Source organism: Podarcis melisellensis, assembly GCF_964234715.1.
Source record: "Podarcis melisellensis genome assembly, chromosome: 7".
Classification (NCBI taxonomy): domain Eukaryota; kingdom Metazoa; phylum Chordata; class Lepidosauria; order Squamata; family Lacertidae; genus Podarcis; species Podarcis melisellensis.
Window position 1 is genome coordinate 17,240,478 of NC_138539.1, and position 24,342 is coordinate 17,264,819.

Genomic DNA, 24,342 nt, shown 5'->3' on the forward strand with positions numbered 1-24,342 from the left:
TTTTTCACACCAGCCCGAGCTATCTTGTCTGCAAGTGGATTAGGCAAGAGGCTTCATGGGTGAAGTCGGTGTGAGACTTCATTTGTTGGCAAATTAGAAAATCTTTCAAAAGGCCAAGTTAGCGTGTGCCAGTTTTTCCTTCCTTTAGGGGAGCCACTCCACCCATTTGATGGGTACCCCACCCAGAAGTAGAGAGCTATAATTCAGTGGCACTGCTTTTTAAAATGTCAGCTCTCCCTGGAGTTCAAACCCTAGTTTTGCTATTGAACTTTCATTTCTGCGTCTTTCTAATTTGAGAATATTCTCACTTGTAGAAAGCTTTTGTTGGGCTGCTTATGTTAATTCTCATTTGGGGGAAAACTCATTTTGATGTGAGTAGGGCTTCATATTGATTTTAGGATTGGCATGTAGGGTTTTTTTTTTTGCGGAAGCTGGTACAACTGTACTTTTAGGCTATAAAATAAATTTAGATGGTTATTAACCTTTGATCACCCACTCCTATGAGATGGAAGTGCAGACATTCAACTCTTTGTTAATATATTTTATATATAAGAACAGCAGGATCGGCAAGGCAGTTGTAACGAAGTATATGATTTAAGTTGATACACTCTCATTGAAGGCAGTGAGGCAAAACTGCTTTCATTTTAGCATTTCATGTTAACTGATTTGTAGATCAGGCTTTATATAAATTTTCTTGGTATCCAATACTTCTCTGTATTTAAATCATTTTTTTCCCACACACAAATCTGCAGGAGTTATGTTTATTATGATCTGGTTTTGCATCTCTTTTTACCAATTAAAACTGGGAAGCACTCCAATTCCCAAATCGGTGCCTATCACGCAATTGTAGATAATATCAAACAAATTTATGCTGTAATCTTGAAATAGTATAGTGTAGAAACATTTTGCATACAGATTTTAATAGAATTTAACTGGGAGTTCTTCCAAGTAGGCTGGATACTGAGTGTCGCTACTCTCCTCCAATTCTCTTTTTAGATGTTACTTAAATTCATCACTTTGATAACAGGAGGGATTGGAAAACATATCTTCCTCAAGGCATGTAGGATATACAACGCTTGTGTCTTCCCGGTGTTGATAGTTCATTTGTGCGGCTCAAAACCCTATACGTGGAAGATGATACAAAAAGTTCATCAATTGTGCTTATGTTCCTGTGCAAGATTTACTTAAATGCTATGTTTCAGTTTTGCCTCAAACCATTTTAAATCACCTCTGGCCCAACAATCTACTGTTTCTAGGTTCCTGAGAGATTAGGTATGACAGTTTCTATTATATAATAAACAGCAGTATTGTTTGAACAAAGGTAACATATTTTGATTTGTGCACTCCCCCCCCCCCCGCTTGGCAGTTGGCAGTAGCATTGCTCTAAAACGGGGAGCGTAAATATCTGAATATATGAGACCTATAGAACAGGAGATGTTTTAAAATCACTGCCGGTATGATACATGATACATTGCAAAGAGTGTGTATATGTTCCTTTCTTATATGTACACAATGTACCTGCACACTGTTCTGGCCTTTATATGTTCATATATGATGGTGGGTTTTTTTGGCAACTTGTGCTTCTCTCATCTACTGTTGTAAGTGCATCCTTTTCCACATCACAGAAATGCCGCACAACCAAAGAGGCAGAGCTGTCGGCAGTTATCTGTAGAAAGGGGGCGTTTTACAGAAAATGGCCCACATTAGTAATTCTCTAGAAACCTGTGTGTAAGAGTTTGTCTCACAAGTCTGTTTTGAAAAGAGTAATATTTAAGTTGTTTGGCTTATGTGCAAAACAGACTGGTTAACATCTAGGGCTGTTGTTTTGGCCCCGATAGACACAAAAGGTCTTACACTAGGCCATGGGTAGGCAACCTAAGACCCAGGGGCCGGATCCGGCCCAATCACCTTCTAAATCCGGTCCGCGGACAGTCTGGGAATCAGCGTGTTTTTACATGAGTAGAATATGTCCTTTTATTTAAAATGCATCTCTGGGTTATTTGTGGGGCTTGCCTTGGGTTTTTACATGAGTAGAATGTGTGCTTTTATTTAAAATGCATCTCGGGCTTATTTGTGGGGCATAGGAATTCGTTCACCCCCCCCCCCCAAAATAGTCCTGTCCACCACAAGGTCTGAGGGACAGTGGACCAGCCCCCTGCTGAAAAATTTGCTGACCCCTGCACCAGGCAAATAAATTAACATTTTCTGACACCTTCACAGGCAAAAATGTGTGAAAAGTGATTAGTTTTTCCCTTTGCCCTGAAGGTTATATAGCTCTGGCTCCACTGGACAAATGGGAAGAGTGAATACAAGAACGGACAGCAGTCTCTAGCCATGTTCTGCCACCCAAACTCCAGATGTTCAGATCTTCGAGTGTCTCTAGTTATGGTAGGGGACATACATATATGCCGAAGATCTCTTTATCAAAAGACCTAGCCCTACTGTGTCAGTGGTCTTTGAACTATAGAGTGCATCAGTATTATTGGGGGGCTTGCATATTGTGTTCCTTCTTGTGCATGTGATAGCATTTAATTCTATGGATGTTGAATGAACATTTTGTAGGAATGTTTCTATACTTTTATGGTAAATCTTATGAAAATGAAAAAGTGCTAACAACCACAGTGTACAGCATAGTATTGCATCCCGCAGTTTGGACCAGTTGGTGGTTCTAGTTTGGATTAATTCGCTGGTACTTAAATGAAATTCTCTTTAATGAAATGTTTGCACATTGTGCATGTCCCCAAACACCCTCTTTCCTTGGTATGTAAACAGTTCAGATGCTATATTACATGTGTAAACATAACACTATATCAAGCACATTTTAAAAAGTGCTACTTAGTTTCTTTTTAAAAGCATTTTAATAAATATTATAGTATTTTGGTGCAGGCACAATTTTGACAGCAGTTGTTTAGCTGCAAGCAGGATCTTCAGTAAAATTGAAAACTAACCTCTTGTTTTCATCCTACGGTGCCTTGCTTGAATTGGGCTATGGATTGTTTAGTTCCAGGAAGCCATTTTCGAAAAACTTTTTGGAGTCCAGTGTGGGCTGGTTTGGGTGACAGTCCTGTTAAGTTCCACATTTAAATCTGAGATGAATGAACTCATTCATCTGATCTGTAGTCTCGCACCTAATCGCCCCCCCCCATTTAACTGTCAAATTGCACTATTAAAAAAAAATCTATTGTTTTTTGGAATGTTACATGGCATGAATAGTGCTGGATATGACTCCTTTTCAAGCCCCAGCCCAAAAGCGTTAATCAATCCCTCTTTTTCCTTTTACCCCCCTCAATTATTTTGTTTTTAAGATGTCTGTTTGCAATGGTGCAATAGTGTGAAACACAGTAGTCCGGTTTATTTCCACCAGGAATCAATGATGTGGCATTTTTCATTTGATATAGGTACTACTCTCTCATCCACAGAGCATGCTATATATTTTGTGTTCACTCTCTCGTTGTGCCTCCATTTTTATCCTTGCTTCTCTCTCATGTCTTTTTATGCTGTGTATATATAAACACAGGGCATGTCCCTTCTAAAAATACATGCAAATTAAGTTCCCTTAAGCGTTGCACCTTTTTTTTTATTACACAGAAAACCCCAGTGTTTGTTTTGCTGCTTATGAGTCTTTAATATGTTCAAAGTGTTTATTGTGATGTAACGAGAATTCTGACACAGATACTAGTGGGCAGGGAAGGGACTGGGGAGGGGGAGACACACCCTCAAGTTCCACTTTTACTCATGACTAGTTTTGTAAGGTCATTGCGACGAGGCTGTTTGTCAGCTCTGGAAAAGTTTAGAAATCTAAGCAGATACTCAGTTCACTTACTTTAGAGCTGTTTATGCCATTGGGATAAAAACGTTAAAAGGTAATGGTGTTTGGGTTCGATTTGACTGTCTGAATTATTTTATGCATGTTTGGGTGTGATAAAGATAGCTTGGTTAAGGGTAGAAAAAAACTATTTAATGTCTTAATCTAAGGTGTTAGGATTAGTCTTTTATAACTTAAGCAACTGGTGGCACCTTAAAGCATTTCATCAGATGCGTGAAGGATTATATATTACGTATCTGACGAAGTGGATTGTGGTCCGTGAAAACATATGCCGTAATAAATTTGTTGGTCTTTATGGTGCCACGAGACTCTGTGTTACAAGTGTTATGGGTTGTTCAGTGTGCGTTTAAATAAAGACCCAAATGTTGGGTTGGCCCACCGACTAAAGTAGAAAAAGGATATTTTTCTATTTTCACTCACTAGTTTGTGCCAGTAAATTGTGATGAAATTGCTCAACTTGTTCTCTGGAACTCTCTTAATGGTTTTCCATTCTGTTTTTGTTGGCTGCTTCCCATTTTCACCTAGGGACGCGGGTGGTGCTGTGGGTTAAACCACAGAGCCTAGGACGTCAATCAGAAGGTCGGCAGTTCGAATCCCCGCGACGGGGTGAGCTCCCGTTGTTTGGTCCCTTCTCCTGCCAACCTAGCAGTTCAAAAGCACCTGCAAGTAGATAAATAGGTACCGCTCCAGCAGGAAGGTAAACGGCGTTTCCGTGTGCTGCTCTGGTTCGCCAGAAGCGGCTTAGTCATGCTGGCCACATGACCTGGAAGCTGTACGCCGGCTCCCTCGGCCAATAAAGTGAGATGAGCACTGCAACCCCAGAGCTGGCCACAACTGGACCTAATGGTCAGGGGTCTCTTTACCTTTGCCTTTACTTTTCCCATTTTCACTATTGCTGGTTGCAGGCCCCTGCAGAGTTTGTCTGCGCCCCAGGGTGGGAGTTAGAATAAAGTTATGAACACAAAGAAAAGCAGCTGGTCCCTGTGAGGGGCCCTCGGCCAGCTTAGCCCTCCAAGATCCGTGGCAAGTGTCCCAGCTGCCCCGACTTTCGGCTGTTAGGAATCCTGTCAGAGTACTTTCTAGGTGACTCTCAGATGATCTGTCTAGCCGTAGTGGTGTCTTGTACTTCACCCACCGCTAAAACCATGGGAAATGAGTTTCGAGGCCTTCCAACACGTCAACCCTCCATTTCAATATATGTTGGCTTAATCAAGACTGCCGTCTCAGCATGCCTATATTCAGTGTGAAATAAAATTCATTTCAGTAAATCTGTATCGTATTTCCAAACATGCCAGACTGGGTGTGGATGTGATATTAGTAGTGCAATACTATACATGTGTATTCAGAAGTAAGTCTCGCTGCTTTCAGTGGGGCTTGCTCTTAGGTAAGTGTATATGTGACTGTGGCATAAGGAGTGTGGCACGTTAAAACTGTTAAAGAGATGTAGCGTCAGGTCAGTGCATGTCAGAATTACCCACAGAATGCCAAGTTTCCTTCTTAACAGCAAATAACTAGTGCTGCTTTGCTCTTGTTTTATGGAAATGAGTGTGATTGCTCAGCTGAAGTAAAGTGTGATGAATGAATAGAATGTGCTCTTCACAGTTTTAGTGCCCATTGGGAGAAGGTGGTATAGGCAAGGAAACTGGTTTCCAACCAAGATTCTTAGGAACATAGGAAACTGCCTTATAGCAAGTCAGATCACTGGTCCACATAGCTCAGTAATTTCTGCACAGGTTGGCCACAGCTCTCCAGGGTTTCTGACAGGGGACATTCTCTGCCCTACCTGGAACCTCCTGCAAGCAAAGCTACCAGTGTAGCTAAATGGCACCTTAAACCTAGGTTATGGGCACAACAACGGAATGTCTAGGCATGCTTTTTTAATAACAAGAATACAAAGCTGAAAATGAATGAACTGCAACTAAAATATTTTGTTCATTTTTCTCATGGTCTAGTCCTTCCCCTCCCCACCCACCCCTATTATTCTTCAGAGGGTCTCCAGTCTTCAGAGAGTAGCTGGAAGTGGGGAGGCAGAAAAACGTCCTCCTTTCCTTCCACTCTGCAGTTTTAATCTGAAATCTTAGGCGCAATACTGCGCCCAGAGCTCAGAAACTGCTCGCGCTAATGAAATTCCCTGTCTCAAAATGTGCCTAGAACAATGGGAGTTTCGAACACTGGAAGCTACTGCTCTCCAATTGAGCTACACCCTTCACTGAACAACTGATGTACGTTGAAGGGTGGGAGGAGTCTTCAAAACAACTGTTGTTTGGGTAAAATAGTTTTCATAGGCTATTATTGGGCAGCCATCTTCTAATGCAGCCTATCTCAACCTGTGGGTCCCCAGATGTTGTTGAACTCCAACTCGCATCACTCCTAGCTAGCAAGGTCAGAGCTCAGGGATGATGGGAGTTGTAGTCCAGCAACATCTGGGGACCCACAGGTTGAGAACCGCTGTCAGGCGGGACACGGTCCAGTCTTGTTTGGTGAGCTGCAGTGGGAGCAATAGTGGTCATTGCTATCCTTGGGTAGAATGGGGTGAAGAGTATAAAGCCCTGAATAGGAGTGGACACACCAGTTCCACCAAATATCACCACTGTGTCTTGCCAGCAATATTACTGTTGGGATTCAGCGACTCCTTTGGATTACTGACAGCTTGTTTAGCTTCTTCATCACTTTCTATGAAGGTGCAGATGGGAAGCTTCCTCTAAACTTGACTGCTAGGGAGTCAAGTATCTAGGGAGATACTTGCCACTTACTTTTATCAAGCCCTGGCAACTTAACTTGGCTTTCAAAAACAACTTTTACTGCAGTGTTCTTGTAATAAGAGCTTTGCTGGATCAGACCAAGAGTTCCCAAAAGTGGTAATCCGGAACCATTTTTGGGTAGCTTACAAGTAGGAAATGAAAGCAACCACTCTTTCCCCCATGGTTTGTTTCCCTACAAATGGTGATTCTTTAAATAGATTAATTTCCCACCTTTCTTCAGTAGAGCTCGAGGTGGCATACAGAGAGTTCCTAGGCAGTCTCATCCCAAGTCTTGCCCAGCCCTAGATCTGGCTTGGCTTCATAGAGTTTTCTGAATCATCTACTTTCAAACTCTATGAACACAGTGGCTCAGTTTGGGTAATCTGACTAATAGCTGTTGGTGGACTTGTTCTCTACTTTATTATGGGTTTCATCTTATTCAGTGGAGTGCCTAAATCTCAAGTTAGTTGCACGGAGCATTCTTTCAAGCCATTCTGTGAGCTGGGAGTTCACAGTAGTGTAGTTCAGAAGCTAAGAATGTTGAATATACGCAGTTCAAATCTTCACACCAATCATTAACTTGCTCAGGCTGCCGCCCTGCATCTAATTATTTGGAGTCTTCCTGGAATCGGTAGGGCTTACTTTTGAATCAACATGCCTGTGAACAGGCTGTGTTGCCTTGGGCCAACTACTATATCTCAGCTTTGGCTCCAGCCTTCTTTATAGGGTTAATAATACTGCCCAAAACTGTCCTCCAGTTTTACCTTGTGTGAAACAGGCTTCCAGTTTCCTGCTGCATTCTCAGAGCACTTTAAAACTAATTTGGAATTTCTTTAGAATTTTGGCTGGCATGTGGTTCTGAGCTTACCTTATCATTGCAAGGTGCCCCGAAGAGTTCTTTCCAGGATATATTACTTCAGCACTCTGCCGCCTCCCTAGTTGCCTACCCTTCTTGATCTGAAAAAGCCCCATGGAAAGGTCTGGCTCTCTGGACTTTAAATTGAAGTTTGGCACTTGGGAAGGCTGCAGAGTGTTGGTGAGATGATTTGTAGAATGAAAGAAAAGTGATTTACAAACACCAGTCACCCACCCCAAAGTTAAGGAAAATGTGGCAAAAACCATGCACTCCATAAGGATTTCACAGAAACGTTTTCTCCCATTTGAAAAATCTCAAGTGTAATTTCTTTCCTTTTTAATTGAACGGTAAGGGTAAAAAAAGGGTAAAGGACCCCGGATGGTTAAGTCCAGTCGAATTTGACTATGGGGTGTGATCCTCATCTCCGCTTACAGGCCGAGGAACCTGGTGTTTGTCCGCAGACAGCTTTTTCGGGTCATGTGGCCAGCATGACTAAGCCGCTTCTAAAATGTGGGAGAAATTTTCAGCACAGCACTAACAGCAGTTTAGAGCTATGTGGATGAGCCCCAATGAGCAAAGTCTGGGGCTTCCAAACTATTCTTCCTTCTCTCCCATGCAACCATGGGAGGAGGACATTGCTGGAGTATATTTTCATTTTTAAGGAATCTCCACTTACTATTCCATTTGAACCAAGGATCCTGGTTTAAAATAAAGATTAACACACCAGCTTCATAATCTACGATTTCAGGTTGGCTTCCTATGACGCAAGAGTTTGTTTTAATAAAGTTCCTTGATTCAAATGCAACACTAAATATATTGGGCTCATGGAAACAAGATAGGAAACGTGGGATGCATGTAAGCTTGGTGCTTTGCTTTGGACTGTTAAGACCCTTTCACATAATACCATAGTTTAACCATGGTTTAGTGTTGCATGTGGATATATCCATTGTAACATTATAATTTGGACGTTACAAATGCTAGGTATTATTGCTGCTGCAGTCAAACCTCGGTTGTCGAACGTAATCCGTTCTGGGAGTCCGTTTGACTCCCGAAACATTCAACAACTGAGGTGCGGCTTCTGATTGGTTGCAAGAACTTCTTACACTCAAGAGGAAGCTGTGTCGGACGTTTGGGTTCCAAAAAACATTCAAAAACTGGAGCATTTACTTCTGGGTTTTTGGCGTTTGGGAGCAGAAATGTTTGAAAACGGAGCCATTCAAGAACCGAGGTTTGACTGTATTTCTTTCCAGTTGCATTGTTCTTAATGGACCAGGCAAATGAAGAGATAAATGGTATCAGTTGGAAATTAATCTTGAAGGATTGTAAATAAATTCAGTAATGAAAGATGTGTTGTGAATGGGCTAGTGGATGCGGTTGAATATTTTAAAATATATGGTGAAAGGTACATGCCCACCATGCTTGGATTCTCTTATTTTAAAAATAAGTTTTTAGAAATTGGTACTTCAGAAAGCTTTTGGAAAATGGTACTCACAAATACTGGGGAAAATATAAATAGCAAATCATTGGGCATAGGTCTGGCATATGGAGTCTGATGATTTAAAAACCTATACAAATGATTTGTACAGTAGATGTCTCGAGCATCCTATGGCTTTATACACATTTTGAGTTTATGGTACCACTGTGCAAATTTTCAGAAGAATCACTGAAATGCTTCTATAGCTAAGAATCTGTCAGAATGGATGGCTTGGAACTGCTCCTTCAGAATTCCTTGCTACTCTAGACATTGCTTAGCTCTGAAGACAGTACAAAAATGTTGCATACCTCACCTTTTCCACTTCCTCTTTCATTTGTCCGAACAACCTGTTGTTTTGTGAGCACAACAATAAAACTACTTTGCAGTATGTTTTTCTGAGTAGCACACAATTGTAATTGGAACCACTAGCAATTAAACAGATGCACACAACAACTTTTGTTTCAGAAGCCTTCATTGTCAATGTGAAGGAGGAATTTTTCAAACGCCAAAGTAAAAAAAGAAGTAAGGAAGGGGGCAGCTGTGGAATTTGCCTTACTGGGTGAAAGGAGAATTGTGGTTTAAGAAGCTACTGGCTTCATAGAGCATTCGGAATTTCTTGCCTCAAAAGAATCTGATATACGTTTGAGGAGAAAGGAAGCTGAGACCAAACAAAATGCTTTATAATCTGAACAATTCTGACTGCATAGAAATCTCTATTTTCCTTCCTTCCTGGTTGCAGACTGTGACTTCCCTTTTCCTTTTCTTTTTTTATGTGAAAAGGAATTTCAGACCAAACTTTACCACAGTGGAAATGCATAAAACAAATCACTCTGGGTAGCTCAAACGCAGTACGTATAACCGAGAATGACACTCAAACCGTTCGCAGCCTGATACGAAAGGACTTTCAGTTGGGACTAGGACTGGGGAGACTTTCATATCTAAAAATGAACATTTATCTTCCTTTTGAAGTTTGTTATTGGAGAGAGAAGAGTCGTCCCAAATAGTGTTTGCTTGATTGAAAGCAGGTAGGATCTGTTTAAGATTCGAAAGAAAAAGGAACGAGTTCTCCTAGATGCTATAATTCCAGGTAATGTTTGAATTGCTGGTAAATGTGAGGTGTCTGTGATTGGTCAGCTTCTTGTAATATTTTTGTGCCTACATTGGTTAAAATCGAATCATTCTGCATCCAGAGAAAGTTTCTTGTTCCAACGTGATAGCCTAGCAAGCTATAGAATTTCCATGCATGTCCCTTGTTCCCTAATATTTCACAGATTTTGTTTGGTTTTCGTTTCGTGTCTAGAGGTTGACGTAGTGAACATTGAGATATATATCATATAATGATTTTACATTAGTGTAATGATCTCTTCTGTCAGGAAGATTTTGTTTCTCTGAGTAGCCTCCTAATTAATTGAGGTAGACCAAACTGTGTGTACACCCCTGTAAAATTGCACATACTAGTTATAAGAAAACAAATATTCAGCTTTACTTACTTTGATTCCAATCCTATAATTATTATTTTAAAAATAAAACCCTTTATGTCTGTAACTGTGGATGCATCTTGGGATGTTTAGCCGATTGCTTAACTACTATGTACTACTACTTCTTCTTCAAAACTGTACTCAAGTTGACTGTCATTCAGGAAAGAGATAATAGACAGGACACACTCTTTTTCTCTAGTCCATCACCAGTTGTTATAAATAAGTTCCATTCAAACACATTGTCTGGAATTGAGGCTAAAATACTTTGACTTCATAAGTAGTGCTAGTTACTATTACACTATGCATTTATTTAAGAGGCAAAAGTCTGGCTCCATTTAAGACTGTCAAAATGCACACCCACTTCATTTAACACAGGGCTGCGCTGGCCATTCCGAAAGGCTTAGAACCGCCTGTCACTGTGAAATTTCGAGGGGAAATTCTAAGTGGGGTACGTCTATGTTCTTTGCTTATTATTTGTTTTCTCTCCCCCCCCCCCAATGGTTAGGAAGTGTCTCCCCTTCGTTTTGCTGATAAAAGAGACTCTTGATAGTTTTATGGTGTAGGGTGGAATTATCTTGACAGGCCATTTTGTTTTAAAAGTTACGTAAAAATGTCCTTGACAATTATTTCTTTGGAAATTGTTTCAGATCATTTAATACTAGAATACAACCAGAATACTGAGGGAAATGCCTTTTCAGCATTGTGGAAAGAGTTAAGAATTGCCCACAGTTTCTGTCTGTTGGCTTTGCAAATTGTTGCATTAAATGCTGTTGAGATAACTAACATTTTATTTTTACCCAACTGTCTTTTTTCTTGCTGTGTACATTTTTTTTTAGAGAGAGACAACTTCAGAGTGACGTTTTTCTACTCCGTACTTTATTGTAACAATTTGTTAACCTGTGCTTCTTTTCATTTGTGTCCAAATGCGTATTAGTTATGTGTTAGAGGGTTTTGCTTTAGTACTCCTTTCATCCTTGTCATATTTTAGCATGTGCCTTTAAGATGGAAATCCCTCCTCCTATCTGAAGTATTAGTAATTTCAAAAACAAAGATTAATAATGTGGAAGGGTTCTCCTTTTGCATCTATCTGCCCGTTCAATCTGATGGGAGTTGCAATCCGTTCTGCTCCATCTTTTCTCTGTCAACAGGTTTACAAAGCTTTATTGTAGATTACCAAATCATTCACTTGTTTTTATTTTATTGTTACTTAATAAAATCTATATAATTCTCGATTGTAAAACAAGCAAACCTCTAACAGTTTACAAAAATATAAAATAAAACATTAAAAGTTTCAATGAAAATGTTAAAACAGGTATTTAAAAGCATTCAAAAGGTGATTAAAATAAACAGCAGCTAAAAAGAGACTATATTTCTGGATAGGCTTAAACTGAAATGTTTTAAGCAGACTCTAAAGTTTTAATGTTGGTAAATTACAAGTATTTTAAAATAGATCTTCAGTAGAACAAACGGCATAGCATTGTAGTCCTTTTAAGGCTAATAGCTTAATATACTAACAGTGCTCAAGTGTAGTATATGAGCCTTTTAAGATATAATTTACGTATTAACACGACAATTCTGTCTACACTTACCTGGGAGTAACCCCAGTTGAACTCAGTGGGACTTACTTTTAAGTAGATAATGTATCGGGTTGTGCTGTAAAAAATGTCACGACTGTTCTTCAGTTTGGCAGTTAAACTGCAACACAGGAGTTGTGGAGTAGATTTATTTAAACGTTTTAAAGCTTTGGTGTTGTTTTGAAGGTTAAGGATTGCTCTTCTATGAATATTTCTCCACCCCTGCCTTTCAGCAATCTTTGATTTGGGCCTCGTGTTTCCTTTGTCTTTCAAACAATGGTCCGTTCAAACTCTTAGCTGCTCAATAAGAAAAGCATGTAAGTTTAATGAATAAATAATTGCCACGTAAGGTTACATGGTGTATATACCCCAAAAACAAAACAATTCTGTAGACTAGGGATCGGCACCTGGAGGCCCTGAGGGAAACCACCTGGCCCCCAATAAAAAGAGGGGAGTGGTGTCTGGTGTCAACGGGTCTCGGCAGTCTCTCATTTTTTAGTTGTCGGAGTTAGAGCCTTCTTGCACCTCCGATCCCCATTCCATTTTCCGAGTGGCACTCGAAGAAAAAATTATGGCTGACCACAGATATATAGAAGAGCTACAGCAAGAGGCATAATTCCTCTTTGGGTAGCAGAATGAAAACGGTGATTACTGTATAATGAAATGTGTATATTGTGTACTTCTGGGATCAGTGTAAACAATATTTTAAAATACTATGGTGATGAAGTGCCAGTGGCACATGGTAACATGCAGACTTTCCCCCCTCTAAGATAAGCGCATATGAAAGCCAATTTTAATAACTTACTGGGCTTAGCAAACTCCTTTTCTTGGTAATTTGTGTCCATAATAACATACTGCAAAATGAAATGCCAGGGCTCCTTTGACATAACATTCGGCAGTATGTCATAATGGACTCTCTCTCTCTTAAAAGCTCTTAAATCTGATTTCCCCTCCCTCAGTCCAAACAGACTTGGCTAAGCAAGGACAGCATTGCATCCCTCAACATTTTAAGTTGAGGGACAGTGAAAGTTGGGTATGTCTCTGCCAGTGATTTTAAGGCCCTGTTAGGGAGATAAGGGGAGACAGTTTTTAAGATTACAGAAGGTGGTCAAATTTTCTGTGCCACACATGGAGGCGACTTACGTTGTGTGAGATATTGTAGCTGGGATGGTTTACCAGTTTGATTACAGAAGCAAACTTCGCAGTGGCTTGTGGTGGCAATATTTTTAGAGATGCCACGTAATAAGTGTATAATCTAAGGAGTTCTTTCTGCAGAGGGTTGCTGGGGTTGCAACTTTTGGCCTGTGTGTGGCTATGCATGATCTGAAAGTTACAACCCTAGAACATTCAGATTGTTCAGGAGCATGAAATGTCAGAGGCTGCAGTTAATGGCTGTGCGGGTAACAGAAATGTGATTTTTAGGTCTGGGACCATGCATCTAATAAAAATGGCTCCCCTATTGAAACCACTGATGGATCTCTGAAGAGTATGACCAACTACAGCACGTACCTTGCAAATGTCACATCATAATTTTGATCTGTGGGGATGGGTGCAAAGTATGGTATTTGAGCAACAGACCTCTCTCCTCTTCACCCTGCAGCAATAGGCAGGAAGATGGTGGTAGCATCCCAGTTTGCATGTTCCATGGTAGGCCTTTTCCTTGGGATTGTGGACCAACTGAAAGAAATGAACAAAAAATGATGGGCTACTTAGCAGTAAGATACTGGGATATGGGGAAGGACAACGAACATCGTATTCATAAGTGGAAACTTCCTTGGAGGTATATAATCAAGCCGGGCACTTTATAAGGAACAGATTTGACAGCTCCCAAGAGGCTTCCATTCTAAAACAAACACAGGGAAGCAGCGAAAGAAGGGGATGTTGGAAGCAGGGGTAAGCAGGAGAAGAAGATACAATTATACATGCGTTACTTTGGCTGACTTTCAGCATTGGGACTCGGGGCATGATTCAAAGTTTTCCTGGAAAATGTGAGGTTAGAGGAAGCCCTTGAAAAGAGTAAGGAAGGTGGTTGCAGAGAGGCATTTTGGCAACTGGTTTCAGACATAAGGAGTAGCTAAAGAGAAGGATGAAAACTGGGAGTGGTAGAGCATCTGCCTTGAATGTAGAAGGTCCTGGGTCCAGTCAGTGACACCTGTAGCTAGGACTGGGAATGCTCCCTGTCTGAAGCCCCTGAGAGCTGCTTCCAGTCAGAGTAGGCCATATTGAGCTACATGGAGCATGGTCCGACTCTGTACATGACAGCTTCCCATGTAATAAGGGCAGATCTGCTTTAACCTTTGGATAGCAGAGGTTGGTGGACCTGAATTAGCCAAAGTCATAGAAAGGGACTTTTAAGGGTGGAGAGCAGGGCAAGGGAGGGTTTTGAAGGTAAGGACAAGAAGCTTGGCTCCAGAAGTGGGCAGGAAGTCGATGTAGGGATTTAAGGAGTCATGTCACATGTTCACAGCTATAAGAGAGGGTGCCTTTCTGCTATCACGGCATCAGGTAATTGCACCCATGATGCCTTGCCTCCTGAGCAACTGCACTAAGGGGAAAGGTCATAGTTTAGACCCCTGTCTGAGACCCTGGAGGGCTGCTGCCAGTCCATGTAGGAAATTCTAAGCTGGGATTTGTCTTACGTCTTGTGGCTTTTGGCCATATAGAGATCTTGGTATGCAACTTTCAGGCATAGTTACCTGGCCTTCCTCATACAACTTTCACTTCTTACCCTACCCCCTCCAAACAGCTGGGGAATAGGTTTATTACTTACCACAACTCCTTCCAGTATTTCCCACTATTTCATTTTCCTAGCTTGTACTATCCATCAGTCATCAGCTTCCTTTCTGTGATGCTGAGAGAAGAATGAGTAATAAATGAATGGCCCCTAAGCCAGTTTTGCGGGGCGGCAGTGGGAGTGATTGGCTAAAAGAAAGTGCTGAGATAGAGCAGAAGGACATAGCCAAAGTTTCATGACCCTCCCAGGTACCTCTCTTCCTGTGTTCCTGTTATTAAAAAAGTTGAGAGCCAATGTTCGCACTTCTGTTGTCTGTAGGCCTTGGTTCAGGTTTTATGATTCTGTCAAATCGTGGTGACCTGTTGGAAGTGAAGTAATAATCCGAAAACACTACTGTGCACCTACACCCTGCTTTATATTCAGTCCAAGCTGTCAAAACAAAATGAGACTAAATTTAGTATGTCCAAATATGGGTCATGTCAGTTAGCCCTTGGCAAAACGCCCTTTTCACTCCTTGTGGTTGCTTTTTGGATGTTGCTAAGTTTCTTATGGATGGGCTGAGGTCTGGCCAACATATGCGGCGGAGAAGGTGTCAGGTGAAAGAATGGAGTGTACCTCTTCAAGCTGGAGGGAGGGAGGAGGTGGTCACACTATTGAATGATACATTTAAATACTCCATGCAGATAGAAAACAAGCACAGCTGAAAATGAGCTCGACTAGGAAGTTTGTTCTGTGATGTACAAGGTGGCCCTTCTAAACTGATGACCCTAGCAATAGTCTAGACTGGTGGAGTTCATTCTGCCGCCTCAGGATTCTTATTACCTTATCCTGTTGTTGCATGTCTAGAACCGGGCAATTCCTGGGGCTGATGAAATATGATGGGATGGCAATAAACACCAACTGCCACCCAGTCACAGTCTTGCCCATCTTCCTCATTCTCCTCTGTCCTTGCACTATATGCTTCTCATTTAGGGGCATGTAGAAGTGTCTGGAGATGTTATCTTTTCTGAGGACTCTGCAAGAAAGCAATGATATATTGGTGCCCCTGTGTGATGGAATATATTGTGCTTTCTGTTGTGCTGATCAACAATTCATTAGTCCAAAGACTCCCCAGTATGATGCATGCCCTGTCTTGTATTTAATTATCTTGTTATTATCAAAGTGGTAATGGAATTATATATAAGAAAAGTGTGTAGATCAATAAGAACTAGTTGCTTTAGAAAAGAAACCCAGAGAACAGATGCTGGTAAGTAGAATTTATCTATATTTTCAGCATGAGCCCCCATAATGGATATAGCTGTTCCCTGTCCTCTGTACCCCACCCCTCCAAAAAAGGGATAAAACAAATCTGTTTATAAATTCCTTTGGAACAATTTGTCTGTAGATTTCTGGTTTTGTGATCAAGAAAGAATTAACCATTAATCTACCAGTGCTTAAGAGCAAGATGGTGAGTCATTGAATGCCAGCTGCTAGGGAGCAACACTGGAGAGAAAGCTGTTGCCTTCTTGCCTTGCTTGCTGTACTAGGTAGGCAGACCTTTAGTCTGATCTGGAAGAGCTTTCTCTTCCTATGTTTCCATGGATTGCAGAATCAAGAGATAAACACTGATGGAAATGAACTTGCTCAAGTTCAGATCCCTGAAAACTGTACTGCATAAATCGAGGGTTCTATAACAAAACTCTGACTTGACAGAAATGAATTGAGACCAGCGTGGTGGATGAATGTCTAGTAACTCATTTAGCTGGTTTGATTAAGCTTACTATCTAGGTGGGGGGAAGTTGGATTATGGCTGCCTGCTTACTGGGAATGCCTGTACATGTCTGAGCATCACTTCTGTATAGTGCCTAAAAGTTAAAAATTGAATGTGTGCAAGCCAAAAGTGCACACTATATATCCCACATTAAATCTAGGTATTGGTTGTATGTTTGAGCCTATGTGCATTCAGATTTTAGTTTATGAAACCTTTCTAAGCATGGCATCCATATGTACACATATGTACATATGTACACAGATTCTTCTGGTGATGTGGATGCAATGTTTCAATTCCTCTCCTGCTCCATATTGAAGCAGGATAGGCCTTTCAAACCAGTCTTCTGTGGAGACTAACTCTGAGACATGAGTAGGAGGGAGACTCATAAATTAGAAGACAAGACCACTAAAAGGTATCTGATGTGATCAATAGATTAGGGAACTGTTATTATGTAATTGTTTGCTTAATGAAGAAACTTGTGCAATTTTGAAAGCTTGTTAGTTTCAGACAGGAGGATCCCTCTTACTATAAAAGCAGTTTTGCTGAATCACTCTGGTCTAAATTTAACTTTAAAATGTTAGCTTTCAGTTTGGGTGACCTAGATTGCGACACTTAGCACTTACTGTACTTAGGATTTAGAACAGTGATGATATTTGGGACACTTGTTCTGACAGGTGGGATATAAATATTTAAACAAATAGATTAAATAGGATGATGGGTATTATATATGATAATGAATACTTCTGAGCCACGCAATGGGGTAGTCAATGGATTACATTAACTCTTCCTATAGTATTGGTTTGACTGGAACTAACTTCCAAGTAAGGATTATAGGGTCACTCGGTAGAATAGCAAATGGACACTGTGATGCCTTATCTTTGTGCATAATGAAAAAGGATGTGCTCTCTCTGTGGCTGTACTTTTCATGTATTTGGCTATGCACAGGACAAAGTGTATCAGTGAAAGAGATTTTTAAAACAACTTGGTGGAGCTTTTTGTAGCTCTTCATACCCATTTTGAGAAACTTGGGTATAAATGGATGTAGCCACAATAACTGAGTGGCTCTATACAAGAGACTTGACTCATAGTATCCAATTGAAACTGCTTGATATTATCATTATAGTCAAGTCACGTAGCTAGTATTTCCTTTATAACTTGTGCTGTGTGTCTGTAAATCATCATAAGCATGCATATAAACTTCCCTCCACTGCGGCACATCAAGGCACATGTAGGCAGCATGTCTCCATCTTAGGCTTCTGTATAAAATCTGAATTTGCATTGGACACTTAGAAGTTATGTTAATGCATGGTGACACAAATTGCTTTTGCTTTTCAAAGATGAATGTGCGAATTTCCCAAATGCATTATCTTAGTTTTATAAGTGTAGTAAAGTTGCCTGAATTGTTAATGGCACTGGCTAGTAAGATTGTTTGGGTGTGCAAACATAAACACAATACAATTCCTGCATGCTTAAAGGGGATTTGGATTTTTTTGGCCAAAAGAAATAGGTTTGTACCAGTGCCTTTGATAAAAGAAGAACACACATTTGAACCTGTCTTACACTGAATCAGGTCCATCTAGTTCAGTACTTTCTACTCTGACTGACAGCAGCTCTCTAGGGTTTCAGGCAAGAACTTTCCTTAGAACTACAGTGGTACCTCAGGTTACATACGCTTCAGGTTACAGACTCCACTAACGCAGAAATAGTACCTCAGGTTAAGAACTTTGCTTTAGGATGGGAACAGAAATAGTGCTCTGGCGGCGCAGCAGCAGTGGGAGGCCCCCATTAGCTAAAGTGGTGCTTCAGGTTAAGAACAGTTCCAGGTTAAGAACGCACCTCCGGAACGAATTAAGTACTTAACCCGAGGTACCACTGTATCTGGAGACACCAGGGATTGAATCTTAGACCTTCTGCTTGCAAGACAGATGTGTTACCACTGAGCTGTGGTCCTCCCACATTGTCAGTAGGACTTGTTTTCTGATGTCCTAATCCTAGACAGATTGAGGACACCCAAATTTATACTTCTTTGCATTGTATTTAGGGTTGGAGTGAAAAGGAATTATGGACTCATTTAGGTGAGATGTCTGGTGTGGCTAGATCCTATGCTGTTTTAGTTATGTCTTCAGGAAGAAACTCTGTGAATGGTTTGGCTCCTTCTGACATGAGTTCTGTAGTCTCTGTGTGGATAACGCCGCCATAGAAGGAAATTATACCATTCATCAAACCCTTTTTACTGAAGCAGTATATATAGTCCAGCTATACACCGCCCTGGTAAAATATGATTTGGACTGAAGATAGTTCATCTTCTAGACATTGCATGTTCCAACACAGATATTCCCAGCACAGCTTTTTCTTTTCTGTATAAGAGTAGTAATTCTGGCCACTGTGTACCTGAACAATACATACCAGGTATTTTGAGAGCGAGAAGGGGAAGAAGCATGTTCTATAATACAGGCCTTTAGCCATTCTTATTGTAAGACTAACTTTCTCAAAGTTCCTTAACTCTTATGGACACATGGAGCTTTCAAAAACAATGTCTTCCCATAACAGAAGCTGCCATCCAATAGTAGAACCCTTGGTGGGTTGAGAACACACAAACACACATCAGAGTAGTTTCTGGTGTGTCAGTGATGACACAGTCAGCATTTGCTTTAATTAGACCATCTAATGTATGTGAGAAGTACCTAAGGAGGAGGCAGCCTACCACTAATCACCATGCATGCACAGTAGCAGCTAATAACATTTCAAAGCTTTGTGAAACACTGAGCTAAGCTTATTTTATCTTAACTGGGCAGTAATTTATCTCTTATTAGTTATTGGTAATTTTCAAGGCCTCTCAACCTTGGGCATGGAAAGCCATTTATTGCCTCAAGTAAGTGTCTGGACTGGGGTTTACACATTGTTGTGTAAAGATGATACAGCTAAATTACTGTGTATGTGTTTAATGTTGGAATGTATGCTATTGTTGGAAGCATTCAAGAGGGAGCCTGTTGCTGCTAGAAAGTAGGAGAAATGTAGTTCCAACTGCTACCCATTTCAGTGGACTGACTGAAATGGGGTTTTGGCCACATTGAAATGAGAAGCTTTTGAGCAGGGAGTGATTTGAAAAGGTATCGGAGAAGAGATGCTCTTTCAATTTCCCTGACATAGCATTATAATTCCTGGTTGCCGAATAAAACTTATTAGCAGTAGGTTCAAGACAGATAAAATACATAATTTCTTCATACAACACTTACCAGTAATTGCAATAAGATGTTTTGGTGACGGTTATCGTACACAGCTTTTAAAAAAGAAAATAGGCAATTTCATGGAGGAGAAGTATCTATCAACTATGAGAGGTGTTTTTTGTTTGTTTGTTAGAATCTGGGAGACCAGGGTTCATTCCAACTCAGACATTAACTGAGTCTCCCTAGTCCAACACTCTAACCACTACACCACACTGACTTTAACAAACCATAGTTCTATGAGTTTGGCTCATTTCCAAACGTGGTTTAGATTAAGGTTGGCTAATCTGTGGCCCTCCAGATGTTGTTGGACTCCATCTCCTATCACCCATGACCATTGCCATGCTGACTGGGAATGAGGGGAGCTGGAGTCCTACAACCTCTGGAGGGTCACAGGATCCCCATCTGGTTTCGTCCAATGTGTATATCACAGAATACCAGCTGATGCTATTGGGGTGTGTGTTTGTGACGCACAGGGCTCTTGTCTTCTTGTTTTGGATATAAAGCTTTGAGAAGCATCTCTTCAGTCACTGTTGGAAACAGAATGGCAGGCTAGATTTTCATCTTTCGTTCTTAAACAGCGACCCTGACTTGTGAGCATACTATGCTTTTACATATCCACACAAGACAGGGTTCCAGTGCCTCCTTGCTCCCCATTTCTGCGGTGCAAGTGGTTGTGAACTGCCCCTCCACTTTAGTTCCATTGCTCATGTTTGGTTTTAGTCAGCTACTCTTGTGGGAAAACTCAAAACAGCTTTTCTTGAGTTAGGCTGGTAATTCCTGCTTTAGCTTCACTGGTTTTTGTGGGTTGGGGCTTCCTGGATATCAGCTTGTTTTAACTGCTCTCTAATGGTTTTTCTTTCGCTGTGGTGCGGCTGTCGGTTAATGTGTACTTTCTACATGTTTGTAAGACGATAGAAGCCCTTTTCTGCTTAGTATCCTCTGAAGCATGTGTAACGCGTAATATGCCCCTCTTTTATAAATACATTTAGCCTGTCTATACAGCTATCCTTTCCCACAAATATGTAAGGAGGCATACTTTTGGTTAATAACGTGAGGGGAGAAAAATGATGGCAGCGAAACTCCCGTAATGCTGCTACTTCTGAAAAGGTCTGCTGTATATCCTTTCCTCCCATTAAGCTACCATCCTTGAGCAGCAATTGTTTAATGTTGTAATCTGAAAAGAAAGTTTTGTTTTTTTTTCAAGAGAGAGAGAGAGAGAGGAAGGGATTGAATGTTTAGGCTAAATAAGGAATGCACTTGATAGAAATAGTGGGCACTGCAGAAGAGGCTGGCAGTTGCCATCTGGTCTGTGTTTACTAATGAAACATCAGTTTTCCTGGCTGCTAAATATGTTCAGTGGCCTTTTCACTACAGGATTGAGTAACTGAACAAACACATGTCAGTTTAGATTTTAGGATCCTCTAGGGCAAGGATCGGTCCCTTTCTCCTCCCCATTTTCGTTGATAAAGCACCTTGTCCTTTTTGTACCAAAGATGTGTGCCTGCCTTGAGTTGCAGTTGACACACACATCCTGTTTCCTGTACTTCTCTGTTTTGCTGGAAATTGATATTGCAAATCTCCATTATTGGGGCTCTCCAAACTGTCCCCAGAACAGGAGCTTCCTGACTTCCCCACTTGAGGAGTTGGCCAAAATTGGTTCTAGACAAAGACCATGGTACAGCATTATAAGTTAATTGTGGATCTTTTGCATATTTATCATTCTACCATTCCTCTAAGAAGGTCAGGGCAGAGCTTACGGACCTCTGTATTTTATCATACCATTTTATGAGATGATCTGTTTTTATCTCTGTGGTGGAGAGCTGTGCAGAAAAATGGTAGAGAGACTGAGACATTTTGGGGAATTTAAGTGATTCTGGGGAATATTCAGAATATTCTACAATTGTTTAAAATAAAAATTGAGGTTCTGCTTGCAGTCTCCATCCAGACCTGGCCAGCGGTTTTCTCCTTGTCCCTTTAAGCAAGTCTACAAAAATGAGTTTGTGGCGTCCTGAACTGTACGCTTGCTTCAAAAGTGTGTCAGTGTATATGGGGAGGCTTCTAATTTTGAATATTCCTTGACGTAAAAACCCCCCACAACCTACTACATTTAATCAATTAGCACGTCAGGGAGAGAACCACGCTATCAATATTTATCTGATGTACTCCATGTGGAGAATGTTTTTAAAACACCCTCCCACCTGCAGTCTGAAGTGATAAAACCATCAAAGTCAGTTCCTATTTCATTTTCAGGATGGCTCTTTTCTCTTGCAATCAGCCTGGAATTCTCACCTGGCTGCAGCACTCACCTTTATTCCAACATGTACTGTTTTGTCAAACACAGGCTATGCGTGGGCAAACAAACATTGTAGAATTTTAAATACGCAGACCTTCCGACTGAACCAGCCAGCGCATGCAAAATCACGGCTGTGGCCTTTATTGCTCCCGACTGTATATGCTGGCAAACCTGGGCGATTCCTGCCAAGAAATTGAGGTGGCTTTTCTTTACCCTCCAGCATTTATCACAGATGGAAACTGGGACTCTCCTGCGTAATTGAGGTAGAACGGTCTGCATGTGCAGCAGAGCGGGGTGATAAAATGGGCTGAACTCCTTCAAACGACAGGCAATGGGTTGTGTTTTTCAGTGATCCAAAATGAGAGAAATATCCCCATGAAAGTAGAAATTTAGAGTAGCAGTTAGAGGGGCTTGCCTACATTATTTCTCTCTGAAAGTCTTTACGTTCCCTCCCCGCAGCTCTTACCATGAAGAAGCATTCAGAAATGGCATTCCTTACGTGCACTCTAAAGTATCAGAAGGTATCTACCAGGTGTTGGCATAATATGGCTGCCACTCAAATAGGCCTCATTGCACTGGCAAAGCCCAATTTTGATGCCTGCCCACCCTTCCCTGCTTAAAAACAAAGAGTTAATCTGGCCCAGCACTCCAAGCAGAGCCGGGCATTTGTCTCTAACAGTTATTTTTAGTTTCCTCACGGAAAATTTTGTGGTAAACTATTCTCCTTGTGGTTTTGTTTCGGATCATGACTCTGCCCCCAATTAATAAGATGGTGTTGCTTCAGAGCAACAGTAGTAGATATTGTGTGGGAAGTTAAAATGGCAGCCGGATGGAGCGACCGAGTGCTACTTTGAGGGATGCTGCTGTCTACGTCCACTAATCTCAGACATGCAGAGTGGTGGAGCCCAGGAGTGGAAGCCCCTAAATTGTGGAATTTCCTCCTCAGAGGATTTATTGTCATGTGCTGAAGATGCACTGGCCGGATTATGCATTAAAACCCATCCTATTCTCTTGATTATAATCTGTTTTAGACTGTGTTTTTCCATTGTTGGAACCTGCCTGGAAACCTCACGCTGAAAGGCGGGTAAGACGTCTTCGTTGGTCTTGGGGAAGGCCAATGCACGTTTGTTCACACGAACAAACATTTAGTATCTTCCCAAAAGGCAAATAGTGGAAGCGACTTGTCAGATGCAGGTATCAGAAAGAAAAGTAAGCTTCCCATCTTCAAGCACTGACTTCTCAACAACAGTTGTTTCTCAGATGCTAGGTATTTCGCATGCCAGAGTTGAACTTCAGAGCGGTTCAGTTGTGTGAAGAGAGGCTGTCTGCCTTTTTCTCCCCCCCCCCTTTTGGTTCTGTTTTGTTGGTCTGTGTAAGGGCTGGTTGAAGCTGTGAGCTGCACAGAAACCCTTTTGTATCTCTTTCTTTCCCAACCAATTTAGTAATAAAAAAAGGGCATGTGCCTATTCAGTGCAGATAACTGTTATCTCTTATAAAAGTCTACATGAGAGTAAGTAATTGACTGCTTTTGGCTCTGGTACAGTACAAAAAAGCTGTTTGATCAGTGAGTCGCTTTTGTACACACATGGAAGGGGAAGTTACAGGATGATACAGGGACATGTTAGAGTTAATCCTTGTGGTTCTCCCTCTCTCTTTTCCTATCGTATTTACACTGCTTAGCAAGCCTTTTGAAACTTTACAGAGGCTTGGGAGGGAAGGGAAACATCGTGTTGGTATGTATGTTTCGTAGTCCTAGCAAAGAACTTTTGCTTGGTTAGGGCTTAAGACAAACCAAAGGACTTGCAATACATCCATCTGGTGTCCTTTTGTTCATTATTTGAGTTTTAAATCCATCTCCTGAATTCACATAAACTTTGTATGTGATTTTTGTGGGTTGCTTTGCAATCAAGCAAAAAAATAAAAATAGAGAGAGAGGAAGATTTTCCTATTTTTGGAGAACTCCTTTCCCTCAAGCATATTAGGCTGTGAATCATTACTCCTGTAACTAATTTGTGGGAGCTAGCTCGGTCTTCACTAGAAGTCTAAAGGAATGCAGGTCTTTGCCTTCTATTCTTTTTCTATTTAGTTCAGTGGCTGAAACGATTTCTTTTTGTGATCTGCTTACAGATGAGTACTGTTGGTATTCACATAAACCCGTAAGCCTGGCGAAGCTTTAATATGTGTTCCTCTGCAGCTGAGTTTACTTGTCTTATCGCAGGAAGTACTCCAGAAAACAGCTTTGCCTTTTATCTCTGTTTCTCTTCCTTCAGTTGTAGTAATGTACTGTTTTTGTGTGAATGGGTCTATATTATGATGTGTTTTTGCTTGCTTTTTTAAAAGTTGCTCGGAGACCTTTCTGTGCAACAAGCAACTAAAAAGTCTAATAATA

General features: G+C 41.0%; 1 protein-coding gene across 5 annotated transcripts in view; it reads left to right on the forward strand.

Annotated features, from left to right (window-relative positions):
• The window catches only part of TRPS1 (transcriptional repressor GATA binding 1), a 232,240-nt gene that overhangs the window by 9,243 nt on the left and 198,655 nt on the right, over positions 1-24,342 (forward strand). The gene's annotated exons all lie outside the window — the stretch shown is intronic.